Source organism: Mustelus asterias, chromosome 7 (assembly GCF_964213995.1).
Source record: "Mustelus asterias chromosome 7, sMusAst1.hap1.1, whole genome shotgun sequence".
NCBI lineage: Eukaryota > Metazoa > Chordata > Chondrichthyes > Carcharhiniformes > Triakidae > Mustelus > Mustelus asterias.
The window spans coordinates 94,919,619-94,935,049 of NC_135807.1; the positions used below are offsets into that span (position 1 = coordinate 94,919,619).

At 47.7% G+C, this 15,431-nt stretch overlaps 1 protein-coding gene across 8 annotated transcripts in view; it reads left to right on the forward strand.

Annotated features, from left to right (window-relative positions):
* The window catches only part of LOC144495855 (collectin-10-like), a 204,421-nt gene that overhangs the window by 12,152 nt on the left and 176,838 nt on the right, over positions 1-15,431 (forward strand). For 3 of the 8 annotated variants that reach the window (XM_078216498.1, XM_078216502.1, XM_078216499.1), the window contains exon 3: positions 4,932-5,016. The exons of the other annotated variants lie outside the window; for them this stretch is intronic. The gene's annotated coding sequence lies outside the window, so the exon portion shown is untranslated. The remainder of the gene's footprint in view (positions 1-4,931; positions 5,017-15,431) is intronic. 8 annotated transcript variants of the gene reach the window in all.

Consider the following 15,431-nt stretch of genomic DNA (forward strand, 5'->3'; position numbering starts at 1 on the left):
CCCGGCTTGGGTCGCTGTCTGTGTGGAGTTTGCATATTCTCCTCGTGTCTGCGTGGGTTTCCTCCGGGTGCTCCGGTTTCCTCCCACAGCCCAAAGATGTGCGGGTTAGGTTGATTGGCTATGCTAAAATTGCCCTTTAGTGTCCTGAGATGTGTAGGTTAGAGGGATTAGCAGGTAAAATGTGTAGGGATATGGGGGTAGGGCCTAGGTGGGATTGTGGTCGGTGCAGACTCGATGGGCCGAATGGCCTCTTCCTGCACTGTAGGGTTTCTATGATTATACATTCTGCCAGAAACTCCAGGGAAATGTTGAGCCCATAAACTGTATCTAGCAATGTTGCAGCAATCACATTCCAAATATAAATTTGGCACTCTAACAAATTAATTAGCAACCAAAAGATTTCAATTCCACATAATAGGGAATATTTCCTCAAGGAGGGTGATGATTTAACCTGGGAAAAAAGCCACAACCTTGGCTGTCCAAATTGAATCTACCATGTGTGATTTAGAGGTTACAGAGAAATGGACCCTTAGATGCAGGGTGCAGACATAGTCCCATCAACACATATCCCATCACAGTCACATACCTTCCAAACTGTGCCCAAATAGTGAAAAAGCTCCCCCATTCCCAATAACAACATGTGTGGCTCGAGGGAAAAAGTGAGCTGATACTTAAAGCGGAATCACTTCTAAAACACTGTGTAGATCGAAGAAGAGGACTCCATCGGTTTGACATGTGGAGGAGTCTCTTCCTCAGAGTGAGGTACAGCATATATATATATACCATCATGAACAGTAAAGCACCATGTCGCTTTACAAATTGCTCAGTCGAGAGTGTGGCTTCTCATTGCTGTTGGTGCCAAAGTATTCATCTTAAAGGATAAAATTCTACCATTCTGAACTCTTTCTCACTCCTGTGACAGATACTCTTCAAGCTTATGACAACACAATTATTCTGGATTTAGGAATGATGACAGTTGCAGTACACTACTACAAAAATGTCAACGTAGACAAGTTCATGTCCCACATGGTCAAAGGCTGGAAGCCTTTATGCGGGTAAACCTTTTTTGACGAGCTCAGTTTCAAACTTGACCCCACCAGAGCAGATATTAACATCTTTGATGACACAAATTAATCCTTACTTATTTACTAAACTTTGGGTGATTAAGGGGTCTTGCTGCTCACATTGATAACATCCACTCTGCTAATTTTGCAAAATCAGAGACAGTTGCCATTTGTAATTTGCGCTGAAGTGCCATAAGAGCTGAAACAACAAGAAGCAGATCATTTCAAAATACATCTTTTAAATCAAGCAGAGTCAACATGTCTTCATGAAGGGGAAATCATGCCTGAAAAATTTTGTTCGAATTCTTTGTGATTGTAAAGGTTAGGATGGAAAAAGGGGAATCTGTAGATGTAATTTACTGGGATTTCCAAAAATTGTTTGACAAAGGTGCCACACAAAAGGTTACTTAATAAGATAAGAGCCCTAAGAGCCCATGGTGTTGGGGTTAGTATATCAGCATGGATGGAGGACTGGTTAACTAATAGAAGACAGAGAGCTGGGATGAGGGACATTTTCAGGATGGCAACCTGTAACTAGTGGAGTGCCACAGGAATCAGTGCTGGGGCCGCAATTATTTACAATGGGTGGGATTCTCCCAAAAAAATTCTAAGTGTCAAATTCGCATAAAAACTGTTTCTCTCAGTGGGATTTTCAAAATAAATCTCCCACATTCTCTGCACTGCAGAGTGCCCTAGTGTGAATCTCATTAAAAAGCTGTGGGCTGGCAGCTTAGAGCTGAGCGGGCCTCTGTGCATGCGCCGATCTGTCATAGCGGAGATCAGTGTATGCCCTGTAACCCCACACTGCCAGTCTTCCGATCGCTGGCCAGCTCAATCGCTGGCCAGCCTCTGACACCCCATGACCTGATCGCTGGCCTCCTGGACGTGTGCATTTACAGATGGTCAGATCATCTTAGAAGCATTGAATCCCAACAGTGCAGAAGGAGGGCATTCAGCCCATCGAGTCTGCACCAACCATCCAACAGAGCATCTCACCCAGGTCTACCCCCCCCCCATCCTAGCCCTGTAACCACATGCATTAACTCCACTAATTCCCTAACCTACACATCCCTGGATACTAACGGACAATTGAGCAGGGCCAATCCACCCAACTTGCACATTTTTGGAGTGAGGGAGGAAATCGGAGCACCCAGAGGAAACCCACATAGACACGGGAAGAACGTGCACAATCCACACAGTGGATACCACTGTGCCACCGTGCCACCCATGCCGATCTTCATCAGTATAAGTTTGAGATTCATAAAAATGAGTTGTTCATGCAGAACCCCAACCTCAAATTCCTAGATCTCTGCACATGTTGCAAAGGCTATTCATGTTCTTAGAGAAAATGGAAGCTGAAGATTTGCTTCAGATATCTTGATAGGACAGAGGTGTCATTCAATATGCACCAGCCAGAATGTGCAGAGCACAGCACAACATGACCAGTGATGCACAGTGGTGAGGATTGAACCTCAAAGAGGAGCTGGGTGCAGAGGGAAGTGCCCATTCAGAGGAGTAGGAGGAGCAGGATAAAGAGGAGGGGTGTGATGCATCCATTTCACCAGTAGTGATGCATAGTGCTGCTTGGGGGAGTGTGATCATAATACCGAAATTCAAGGAGTTTGTACCAATGAAGTAGCTGGCAGTCACATGTAGGAACCATTCCCCCCCACAGAAATTAGTTCTACCATCAACCAATCCCCATCCCTTCAACACTCATTACTTGGTATTAACTTTGCTCTTGCCATTTGTCACAAATGAGAAGGCCACTTCCCAGGAAACAGCGAAGAAAGTGCATGATGAGGACGTGGCATAAACAAATAATTTTTACTTGGCTCATAAATTAACAATCTAGTATTTGTAACACACCAATGAAACTCTAACTGTCCCTCTTCCTACTACTCCTCCATGGTGCAACCTCTCTGGTTACAGGAGAACTACTTGAACTGCTGTCTTTAGGGACCTGTGTATTTGTACGCCAAGATCTCTCACTTCATCCACGCTTCTTAGTATATTCCCATTTATTGTGTATTCCTATAACTGTTTGAACTCCTCATGTGCATTATCTCACATCTCTATGTAAAAATCCATATGCAACTTTACTGCCCACTCCACCAACCCATCGCTATAGCTTTGTAGATTATTACTATCCTCTACACTAGACACTACTTGGTCAATCTTTGTGTCATCTGCCAATTTTCCAATCATGCCTCCACGTTCAGGTCCAATTGTTAATATATAACACAAACAGCAAGGGTCCCAACACTGAACCCTGTGGAACACCACTTGAAACAACGTTCCCTTCGCAATCCATCCATCGCACATTACCCTTTGTTTCCTGTTACTAAGACAAAATTTGATCCCGTTTGCCACATTACTCTGTATCCCATGGGCTTTTACTTTTTTGACCAATCTGCAATGTGGGACCTTGTCAAACATCTTGCTAAAATCCATGTACACAACATTCACCGCACAACCTTCATCAACCCGTCTTGTCATTTCCTCAAAGAATGCAATCAAGTTTGAGGCAAGACCTTCCTTTAACAAATCCATGCTGACCATCCCTGACGAGTCCATGCCTTTCTATGTGACAGACCACCTTTGAGGTTTGTGTCTGTTTGAAAAAACCCAGGCTTTATTTAAAGTCCAACATTTCCGTGTGTAATTCCATCATTGTGACACTATGGGCGGGGTTTTATGGCGTCGCTGATCCCAAAACCATAAAATCCCGCCCAAGCTCAATGGACCTTCTCATTGTCCACCCCTTGCCCGCTCCGATTCCCATAGCGGGCGGGGTGGTAAAATTCCAGCCGATATCGCCATTCCTTCACTGTTGTTGAGTAAATTCCTGGACCACCCTTCCTGACAGCACTGTGGATATATCCGCCCCACATGGACTGCAGCGGTTCAAGAAGGCAGCTCACCGCCATCCTCTCAAGGGCAATTAGGGATGGGCAACAAATATTGACCCAGCCAGTGACACCTAAATCCTGTGAAAGAATACAATAAACGTGACCTTGGATAAAGAAGTGAGTGAGTGTCAGTAATTGGTGAGCAGATGGGGAGGTGAGGAAGTGTATATACTGCAAGATAAGTTGGTGTGATGAGTGACATGTAGGAGTAGTCTTAGGAAGTTAGAGTGGATGAGGCACACAAAGCAGGATGCTATAGAATGTGCCACTGTACTCATCTTTTCTGCCCTGATTAAATTATTAAGCTACTTCTGAAGTTGTATCCGCGAGCATTGCACCACATGTCTGTTGCTGACCTCCAAAGAAATCTCCAGTATGTCTTCACCCTCACTGAGGCAGATTACTTCCCCCTCTCATCGGGAAAGAATGTGTTCCTGTGGCTTCCAGACTGCACTATCAGGGTCTAGGGGGCACCCGTGATGCAAGGCACAGTTTTTTTTTTGGTTGGTTTATTTATTCGTGGTACAAGTAGGTTACAATAACACTGCGATGAAGTTACAGTGAAAATCCCCTTGCTTAGTCACATTGGGCTTTATAAGATCGAATTGTTTCCATTCTTTCCCCACCTCAATAATACACTAAATGTCACCCTTACAGTGCCCCTAGACAATGGAGACTTTTGTGAGTCATCATCATGCTCGGTCATGCTAATTGGTCAACAAACCCTCAAGTCCAATACAAATGTGTTCTGACCAGCCCCAAGTGAAGTTACCCAAAAATTGTTGATCCGGGTGAGACCCCTCGATTTGTCACCATCCGGGTGGGATATCCCCAAATTGTTACAACCCAAGTTAGGAGGAATGGCTGCCTCCATGTCTTTATTCAACCCAGTCTCTGCTGGTAGTAACAAGGTTTAATTTAACAATGTTCCCTTCCCCTTGGATATCTTTTCCAGATCCAACGGTTATATTTAAAAAAGAAGCCAATTTAACCAAGCTTTCTTGAAGTAATTTGGAGTACGTTTATTGACTGCCAAAACGGTAAGGAGAAATGGTAAGGCACATGCATTTAAATTCATACGGATAAGAACTAAGAATTGAGTCCAATAGGAAGCAAATATAAATATAAAAAATGATAGAGAGCACTCCTTGAGTTGCGAGGAGTAGTTGATGAAGCCTTACCATCATCAGGAATTGATTCCAGTTCCTAGATGACTTCTGCAGTTGAATTGTTGATTCCTTGATTTAGATGCGCAGAGATTTGGTAGAGAGATTTCAGTTCCCTTTCCAGCTATGATCTTTTTACTGGCTGGTTGACTTCCACAGTCGGAGAAAGAGTTTTAAATGTTCTTGCAAAAGATGGCTATTTTTTGCAGGGGTCCTTCTTGGGTCACTGTATCACACACCTTCAATGTGCACACACACACACACAGCAATACACACACACAGTTCGACAGACAGATACAGGCAGGCAAGCCAACAGGCAAGAAAGCCATCCAGAGTTTAATCCCCTCCTTTGTGTACTCCAACTTGGAATCCACTAGTCAGTCTCGGAAAACAATTGTACCAAGAGTCTGTTATATGAGATCACCATAATGTTTGTCTTTACTGGAGATAGTAATCAGGCCTTTCAATTACCTTGTCTGGAAACACAGAGGGGTTCCATTGTCCCTGAGAGAAACACCCTGCAGCCATTCCTATCAGTGGCTAACTGTACATTCTCGGCCATCTTCGGGCTTTGTGTCCATTTTATAACTTTTAAAGTCCAATATTTCTGTGTATAGTTCCATGATCTTTTACTTCCTCATAGAGTCATAGGGCCTGATTTTACCATCAAGTTGCACCCGTTTTGGGGTGCAAAAACTTGGTAAAGTCGGGCGTGAGGCGAGTAGCGTGATCTGCGCCCGCCCCCACGCCGGTTCTTCTTTTGCCAAGGCCCGAAAATGTCCACGATCGGGGCTACGCCCGAAATGGGCGCAACGGCCATTTAAATGCATTTGCATGCATTTAAATTGACTTGATGGGCTGCACACCCAACTTTACCAGCACTTCCCCCTTTACCACCACGTTTGCCCATCCAGAATCAGCGCAAAACAGACATGCTCCATAGAAGTCCGATTTGGGCACTCCAATTAGTGAGGAGGTAGGCACCGATGCCTCTCTGCTTGAGATCAGTGGAGGGGGGGGGCGGGGGGGGAAGGAGGGTCTACTGCCACTCTACCTGTGATCAGTTGGGGGGAAGGGATGGTCCGCTGCCACTCTACCTGAGATCAATGGAGGGGAAGGGGGACGTCCGCTGCTACTCTGCATGAGATCGATGGGGGAGAAGGGGAGAGGGGTCCACGATCAGTCTGGGTGGCGGGGGGCGGGGGGGGTGAAAGGGGGTCAGTAATGTTGGGGAGGGTGGGACAATGTCTGTGGGGGCCAGGGGGAGGCATTATCCAGCCCAGGAGGGATGTGGCAGGGGAGCCACATTCCATCATTGTTTTTCTGCACATGCGCAATTGGAGGCGCTAATCAGAGCTGCAGGATTTCGGGCTCATCAAACCCCACCCACGAGCCTCTACAGTACGATTTAGAATTGCTGTTATTTTTTCAGGCAGAGTGCGTATGGGAATGCCTGAGAACGGGTCTAAAAGTCGGATCTGAAACACTCCCAGTTTCAAGTCCGTCCAGAACTTAAGAATCAAAATGGTAAAATAGGGCCCATAGAATCATAGAGGTTTACAGCATGGAAACAGGCCCAACTTGTCCATGTTTTTTAAACCACTAAGCTAATTCCAATTGCCCACATTTGGCCCATATCCTTCTATACCCATTTTACCCATGTAACTGTCCAAATGCTTTTTTAGAAGACAAGATTGTACCCACCTCTACTAATATCTCTGGTAGGTTGTTCCAGGCCTCACCACCGTCTGTGTGAAAGAATTTCCCCGCTGGACCCTTTTGTATCTCTCCCCTCTCACCTTAAACCTATGCCCTCTAGTTTTAGACTCCCCCACCTTTGGGAAATGATGTTGACTATCTAGCTGATCTATGCCCCATCATAGCAATGCAGTGACTACCCTGAAAAGCCATTGACAAGCATGTTGCAGGGTTCTCCATGCATTGCCATGCTCTCTCACTCCCATAACATTTAAGAAGTAACTTCATAACATTTAACAAGTATTTAGATGTGCATTTGTGATGACAAAACATACAAGGCTATGGGCCAAGTGCTGGAAAATGGGATTAGAATAAGAATAATTGGGTTGTTTGTCTTTGGCAGGCGCAGCTTTGATCAGCCAAAGGGCCTTTTTCTGTGCTCTATGACTCTATGACTGTGGTGAACCATCGTTGGTTCCCACTGTGGGGTTGTTCTAATGTTGTTGTTGGGTTAGGGTGTTCACACTGTGGGATTGTTCTAATGTTGTTGTTAGGCTAGGGTGGGATTAATACACCTGTGGTTGTTACTGTTGTGGCACATCCCAGTCGGGCTCCGCCTCCTGGGAGAGGTATAAGACCCCCTGCTCGGGCGGGACCTCGTCAGTCTGGGATGGTGTACTTACGTTCTAGTAGTTCCATTGATAGGCAATAAAAGCCTTCAGTTACCGAAGCCTCGTGTCTTGAGTTCAATTGACGTGCATCAATTTTATTGCCTAACACTAAGCTCTCGACGGAAAGGAGAGTATGGAACAAATCTTAAAGCCAGAGCGTCTGACGCTGGATCCACGTGCGGTGGGCGCCTCTAACACCTTCGACCACTGGCTGAAGTGTTTTGAGGACTACCTGGCAGCCTCCGCGGCGGTCATCACAGATGATGACAGACTCCGGGTCCTCCATGCGAGGGTAAGCGACACTGTCTACCTCGCGATCCGTGCGGCCACCACTTACCCGAGGGCCCTCGAGCTTTTAAAAAAGCGCTACACGAAACCTCCCAATGAGATCCACGCTCGTTACCTCCTCGCTACACGACGTCGGCAGTCGGGCGAAACCATGGAGGACTACGCCAATGAGCTCTTGCAGCTTGCCAGGGGCTGCGACTGCAAAGCTGTGTCGGCTGAGCAGTATATGTATGGCCTCGCCCGAGATGCGTTTGTGGCAGGGGTAGGATCTTCGTACATCCGTCTCAAGCTGCTAGAAAAGGGGAATCTCAACCTGACCCAAGCTATGGAAATGGCTGAAATGCTTGAGGCGGCTTCGAAGAGCTTGGTCCTGTATCCGGAGGACCACGTGGAGACAACGTGGCAGGAGCAGTCACAAATCCCTCCTCGCCCCACGGGCTCGAAGTGCAGTGTTATGGCGTGCTCCCATGTAGACCCGACGACGGCGGCAGCCCCATGCGGCCCGCGGTGCTACTTCTGCGGAATGGCCAAGCATCCACGACAAAAGTGTCCAGCTAAAGCGGTGGTCTGTAATTAATGCGGTAAAAAGGGGCACTACGCGAAGGTGTGCAGATCAAAGCCCAAGAACAGCAGTGCAGCCTGTGACCCTTCAGAACGGGGATCATCACCATCGACATCGAAGTACCCACGGGGTTCGTCCACGTGCGAGTCCAGGACGACGCCATTGTGGTCGACGGAGTCGGAGGAGGATGACCACCGGGAGTCGCTACGCTTGGCGCCCTCAACCATGTGCGATTCATGGGGGCGGCCATTTTGGTCGACGACGACCAGGAGCGACCAGCAGGGGTCCTCAGCATCGACCTCAGCTGCCTGCAGTGACGTTCAAGGGCCAACGGTGGCGTCGATCACCCTGAACCAGGCTAAGCACCACAGGCTTGACTGTTCAATGATGGACATAGAGGTAAATGGTCGTGCAATTTATTGTCTGTTTGACAGCGGGAGCACTGAGAGCTTTATTCACCCTGACACTGTAAAGAGGTGTGGACTCCAGATTCAACCTGCCAAACAGACAATCTCTATGGCATCACGGTCCCGGTCTGTCCCTGTTCAAGGACGTTGTGTGGTAACTCTGAAAGTGCAGGGCACAATTTACGAGCGATTCAGGCTCCTTGTGTTGCCGCATCTTTGCGCACCAATTCTCCTCAGACTAAACTTTATGGTCCACATGAAGAGTGTGATCCTACTGTACGGTGGGCCACTCCCTTCGCTGACAGTAGGGGAACAGCTGCAGTCTCCAAATTGTCCAAAGCGCCCCGCATGCAATCTTTCTACATTAAAGATCACCACACCCTCTTTATTCAAGAATCTGGTACCAGGCTGCAAGCCCATCGCTACTAAAAGTAGACGTTACAGCGCTGAAGATCGGATCTTCATCAGATCTGAGGTTCAGCGGCTCCTCAAAGAAGGGATCATACAGCCCAGTGTTAGTCCGTGGAGAGCACAGGTCGTGGTGGTTAAGAGCGGGAACAAACCCCGGATGGTCATTGATTACAGTCAGACCATTCATCGATATACGCAGCTGGATGCGTATCCCCTCCCGCGCATATCTGATATGGTCAATCAGATTGCGCAGTACCGGGTGTTCTCCACCATAGACCTTAAGTCCGCCTACCACCAACTCCCCATCCGCCCAGAGGACCGACACTACACGGCTTTTGAGGCGGATCGTCGTCTGTATCAGTTTCTTAGGGTTCCATTTGGTGTCACCAATGGGGTCTCGGTCTTCCAGCGTGCTATGGACCGAATGGTGGACCAGAACGGGCTGCGGGCTACCTTCCCGTACCTGGATAATGTCACCATTTGCGGCCGTGATCAGCAGGACCATGACACAAATCTCCAGAACCTTTTACGCACTGCATCTCGCCTGAATTTGACCTACAACAGGGAGAAGTGTGTATTCCGTACGCGCCGGTTAGCCATCCTGGGATACGTAGTGGAAAACGGGGTCATTGGCCCTGATCCCGACCGTATGTGCCCCCTTGCTGAACTTCCTTTGCCCGCTAGCGCAAAAGCACTGAGGAGATGCCTAGGCTTCTTCTCCTATTATGCGCAGTGGGTCCCCAACTACGTGGACAAAGCCCGTCCGCTTATTAAGTCCACGACTTTTCCACTCACGCCAGAGGCCCAATTGGCCTTCAAGGCATTGAAACACGACATTGCGAAAGCCACGATGCACGCGGTAGACGAATCCATCCCTTTTCAGGTGGAAAGCGATGCATCTGATTTCGCCCTGGCCACCACACTAAACCAGGCAGGCAGGCCCGTCGCGTTTTTTTCCTGCACCCTCCAAGGTCCCGAAATTCGGCATTCAGCGGTGGAAAAGGAGGCCCAGGCCATTGTGGAGGCCGTCAGACACTGGCGCCATTACCTGGCGGGGAAGCGGTTCACCCTGATCACGGACCAGCGGTCCGTGGCGTTCATGTTCAATAACACGCAGAGGGGCAAGATCAAGAATGACAAGATCTTGCGGTGGAGAATTGAGCTCTCCACCTATAACTACGATATTATGTATCGTCCAGGGAAACTCAATGAGCCCTCGGATGCCCTCTCGCGCGGAACATGCGCTACTATGCAGGAGGATCGCTTGAACGCCCTCCATAATGACCTGTGCCATCCTGGGGTCACTCGGCTCTACCACTTTATCAAAGCCCGCAACCTGCCTTACTCGGTGGAGGACGTCAGGTCAGTGACAAGGAGCTGTCGGATTTGCGCGGAATGCAAACCGCACTTTTACCGACCTGACCGGGCACATTTGGTCAAGGCCACTCGCCCCTTCGAGAGGCTGAGTGTGGATTTTAAGGGCCCCCTTCCCTCAACAGATCGGAACGTGTACTTTCTGAACATAATAGACGAGTACTCCCGGTTCCCGTTTGTTGTCCCCTGTGCGGACACGTCGACTGCCACGGTGATCAAGGCATTCCGTGATCTTTTTACCCTGTTCGGGTACCCCAGCTATATACATAGCGACAGGGCTCGTCGTTCATGAGTAATGACTTGAGGCAATTCCTGCTCTCATACGGGATTGCCTCTAGTAGGACCACGAGTTACAACCCTAGGGGCAATGGACAGGTGGAAAGAGAGAATGCTACAGTCTGGAAGGCTGTCCTATTGGCGCTGAAGTCCAAAGGCCTTCCAGTCTCCCATTGGCAGAAGGTCCTCCCAAATGCGCTTCACTCCATTCGCTCCCTCCTGTGTACGGCAACCAATGCTACTCCCCACGAGAGGATGTTCTCATTCCCTCGGAAGTCGTCCTCGGGGATATCTTTACCAGCCTGGTTGACGTACCCAGGACCCGTCCTTCTGCGGCGACATGTAAGGGCCCGCAAGTCCGACCCCTTGGTCGAACAGGTCCACCTCCTCCACGCCAACCCTCAGTACGCCTATGTGGCATATCCTGACGGGCGAGAGGACACAGTCTCGATCCGAGACCTGGCGCCCGCAGGGGACGTAGCAACTCCTGTCGCTCCCATACCCCCAGTGACGAATCCCTTATCCCTTATTTCTTCCCCGGACGTGGCGCGGTCAGCACCGGGACCAGTGCTTAACAGTTATACTCCAATGTACAGCTTGCCTGAGACCCGGAGATCGGCGCCATCGCAGAATGTACCGGGATCCCCTGCACTACCGCTTCATCAGGGTCAACCGGCCTGTGAGTCCGCGAGAGGACAGCCGGACGCTGTTTTGGAGAGAACGCCACCGCAAGCACCTACTCCGGTGTCACCGCCGGTATTGAGGAGGTCACAACGACGGTGCGGTCCTCCAGACCGTATGGACTTATAATCTGTTGACTTTTTTTTAGTCTGTTTTCGCACCCCGCCGGCCTTTGTTCTCAAAGGAGGGGTGAATGTGGTGAACCATCATTGGTTCCCACTGTGGGGTTGTTCTAATGTTGTTGTTGGGTTAGGGTGTTCACACTGTGGGATTGTTCTAATGTTGTTGTTAGGCTAGGGTGGGATTAATACACCTGTGGTTGTTACTGTTATGGCACATCCCAGTCGGGCTCCGCCTCCTGGGAGAGGTATAAGACCCCCTGCTCGGGCGGGACCTCGTCAGTCTGGGATGGTGTACTTACGTTCTAGTAGTTCCATTGTTAGGCAATAAAAGCCTTCAGTTACCGAAGCCTCGTGTCTTGAGTTCAATTGACGTGCATCAATGACCTTAATGAATTTTTGAGATTAGCCAACCTACGAGAACCACTCCCAACTTACAAAGAGCATTTTTCTTTATTCTGTAACTGTTGGTCTAAATTATATTGCAGTCAGCCAAATAAAATGAGTTTATTTTCTGACATGTCTCAACAAGAAACTATTTCTTAGAATGATTTTAACAAACAGTTACTTAACCAAGGAATTCTGCTGTACAGATGGTTTTACCATTGATGGCAAGAAACACAAAGTTGTGATAGTAGGGGATTTTAATTTTCCACATATAGATTGGGACTCACATACTGTTAAAGGTTTTGACGGGGTAGAGTTTGTAAAATGTGTTCAGGAGAATTTTCTAAATCAGTATATAGAGGTGCCAACTAGAGAGGATGCAATATTGGATCTCCTATTGGGAAACGAGTTCGGGCAGGTGATGGGTGTGAGTGTGAGGGAACACTTTGGATCCAGTAATCATAATGCCATTAGTTTCAACCTGATCATGGATAAGGATAGATCTGGTCCTCGGGTTGAAGTTCTGAACTGGAAAAAGGCCAAATTTGATGAAATAAGAAGGGATCTGGGAAGTGTGGATTGGCACAGGCTGTTCTCTGGTAAGGATGTAAATGGAAAGTGGGAAGCCTTCAAAGGAGAAATTTTGAGAGTGCAGAGTTTGTATGTTCCTGTCAGGATTAAAGGCAAAGTAAATAGGAATAAGGAACCTTGGTTCTCGAGGGAGATTGTAACACTGATTAAGAGAAAGGGAGAGTTGTATGAAATGTACAAGCAGCAAGGAACAGATCAGATGCTCGAGGAGTATAAAAAGTGCAAGAAGCTACTTAAGAGGGAAATCAGGAGGGCTAAAAGAAGACATGAGGTTGCTTTGGCAGACAGAGTGAAGGAAAATCCAAAGAGCTTCTATAGGTATGTTATGAGCAAAAGGATAGTGAGGGATAAAATTGGTCCTCTTGAAGACCAGAGTGGTAGACTGTGTATGGAACCAAAAGAGATGGGGGAGATACTAAATGGTTTTTTGCATCCGTATTTACTGAGGAAACGGGCATGGAGTCTACGGAAATAGGGCAAACAGGTAGGGAGGTCATGGAACCTTTACAGATTAAAGGGGAGGAGGTGCTTGCTGTCTTGAGGCAAATCAGAGTGGATAAATCCCCAGGACCGGACAGGGTATTCCCACGGACCTTGAGGGAAGCTAGTGTTGAACTTGCAGGGGCCCTGGCAGACATACTTAAAATGTCAGTATTCACGGGGGAGGTGCCGGATGATTGGAGGGTGGCTCATGTTGTTCCGTTGTTTAACAAAGGTTCCAAAAGAAATCCGGGAAATTATAGGCCAGTAAGTTGACGTCGGTGGTGGGCAAGTTATTGGAAGGTGTGATAAGGGATAGGATCTACAAATATTTGGATAGACAGGGACTTATTAGGGAGAGTCAACATGGCTTTGTGCGTGGTAGGTCATGTTTGACCAATCTATTAGAGTTTTTCGAGGAGGTTACCAGGAAAGTGGATGAAGGGAAGGCGGTGGATGTTGTCTACCTGGATTTCAGCAAGGCCTTTGACAAGGTCCTTCTTGGGAGGTTAGTTAGGAAGGTTCAGTCGCTAGGTATACATGGGGAGGTAGTAAATTGGATTAGACACTGGCTCAATGGAAGAAGCCAGAGAGTGGTTGTGGAGGTTTGCTTCTCTGAGTGGAGGCCTGTGACTAGTGGTGTGCTGCAGGGATCGGTGTTGGGTCCATTGTTGTTTTGTCATCTATATCAATGATCTGGATGATAATGTGGTAAATTGGATCAGCAAGTTTGCTGATGATACAAAGATTGGAGGTGTAGTGGACAGTGAGGAAGGTTTTCAAAGCTTGCAGAGGGATTTGGACCAACTAGGAAAATGGGCTGAAAAATGGCAAATGGAATTTAACGCAGACAAGTGTGAGATATTGCACATTGGAAGGACAAACCAAAGTCGAACGTACAGGGTAAATGGTCGGACTCTGAAAAGTGCAGTTGAACAGAGGGATCTGGGAATACAGGTACAGAATTCCCTAAAAGTGACGTCACAGGTGGATAGGGTCGTAAAGAGTGCCTTTGTTACATTGGCCTTTATAAATCGGAGTATCGAATATAAAAGTTGGAGTGTTATGGTAAGATTATATAAGGCATTGGTGAGGCCGAATTTGGAGTATTGTGTACAGTTTTGGTCACCTAGTTACAGGAAGGATGTAAATAAGGTTGAAAAAGTGCAGAGAAGGTTCACAAGGATGTTGCCGGGACTTGAGAAGCTGAGTTACAGAGAGAGATTGAACAGGTTGGGACTTTATTCCCTGGAGCGTAGAAGATTGAGGGGAGATTTGATAGAGGTGTATAAGATTTTGATGGGTATAGATAGAGTGAATGCAAGCAGGCTTTTTCCACTGAGGCTAGGGGAGAAAAAAACCAGAGGGCATGGGTTAAGGGTGAAAGGAGAAAGGTTTAAAGGGAATATTAGGGGGGGCTTCTTCACGCAGAGAGTGGTGGGAGTGTGGAATGAGCTGCCGGATAAAGTTGTAAATGCGGGGTCACTTTTAACATTTAAGAAAAACTTGGACGGGTTCATGGATGAGAGGGGTGTGGAGGGATATGGTCCAAGTGCAGGTCAGTGGGACTAGGCAAAAAATGGTCCGGCACAGACAAGAAGGGCCAAAAGGCCTGTTTCTGAGCTGTAATTTTCTATGGTTCTATGGTTGTCGTGATGGTAAGCTAGAAAGAACAGTTTGAATATATATCACACCTTTAACATAAAACTTCCCAAGCTGCCTCACAGGTCTGTTATTAGTCACAGTTTGATATAGGACTGCCTAGGAGAAACTAAGTGACCAACAACATGGACAAACACGCACCTCTTACTTACAAACACACTGATCCCAGACAGAAAAAGGGAACAAATAGATTCTTACCATGAAAGGTGGGATAGGCAGAGATGGGGTTGACTTTCAATCCAGGATCAAGAATCAGACGCCTGGATCATTTCTGAGTCCCACTGCGTCTGCACGCTAATGTCATGCTATTTTAAAATGCAAATCCCCTAATTGGACTGAGGTGAGAACTGATTCCAGAGGCAATGCTCAAAGGCAGCCATGATTGGGGTTGCCATCATCTTTCAGACTAGAGGAGGTGAAAGACTAGAGGGCCAGCAACCTCACGTTCAGACACGTGAACCAAGTCAATGAAAATCATAGAATCCATAGAATCCCTACAGTGCAGAAGGAGGCCATTCGCCCATCAAGTCTGCACCAACCACAATCCCAGCCAGGCCCCATTCCCATAACGCCACATATTTACCCTGCTAATCCCCTGACACTAAGGGGCAATTTAGCATGGCCAATCAATCTAACACGCATATCTTTGGACTGTGGGAGGAAACCGGAGCGCCCGGAGGAA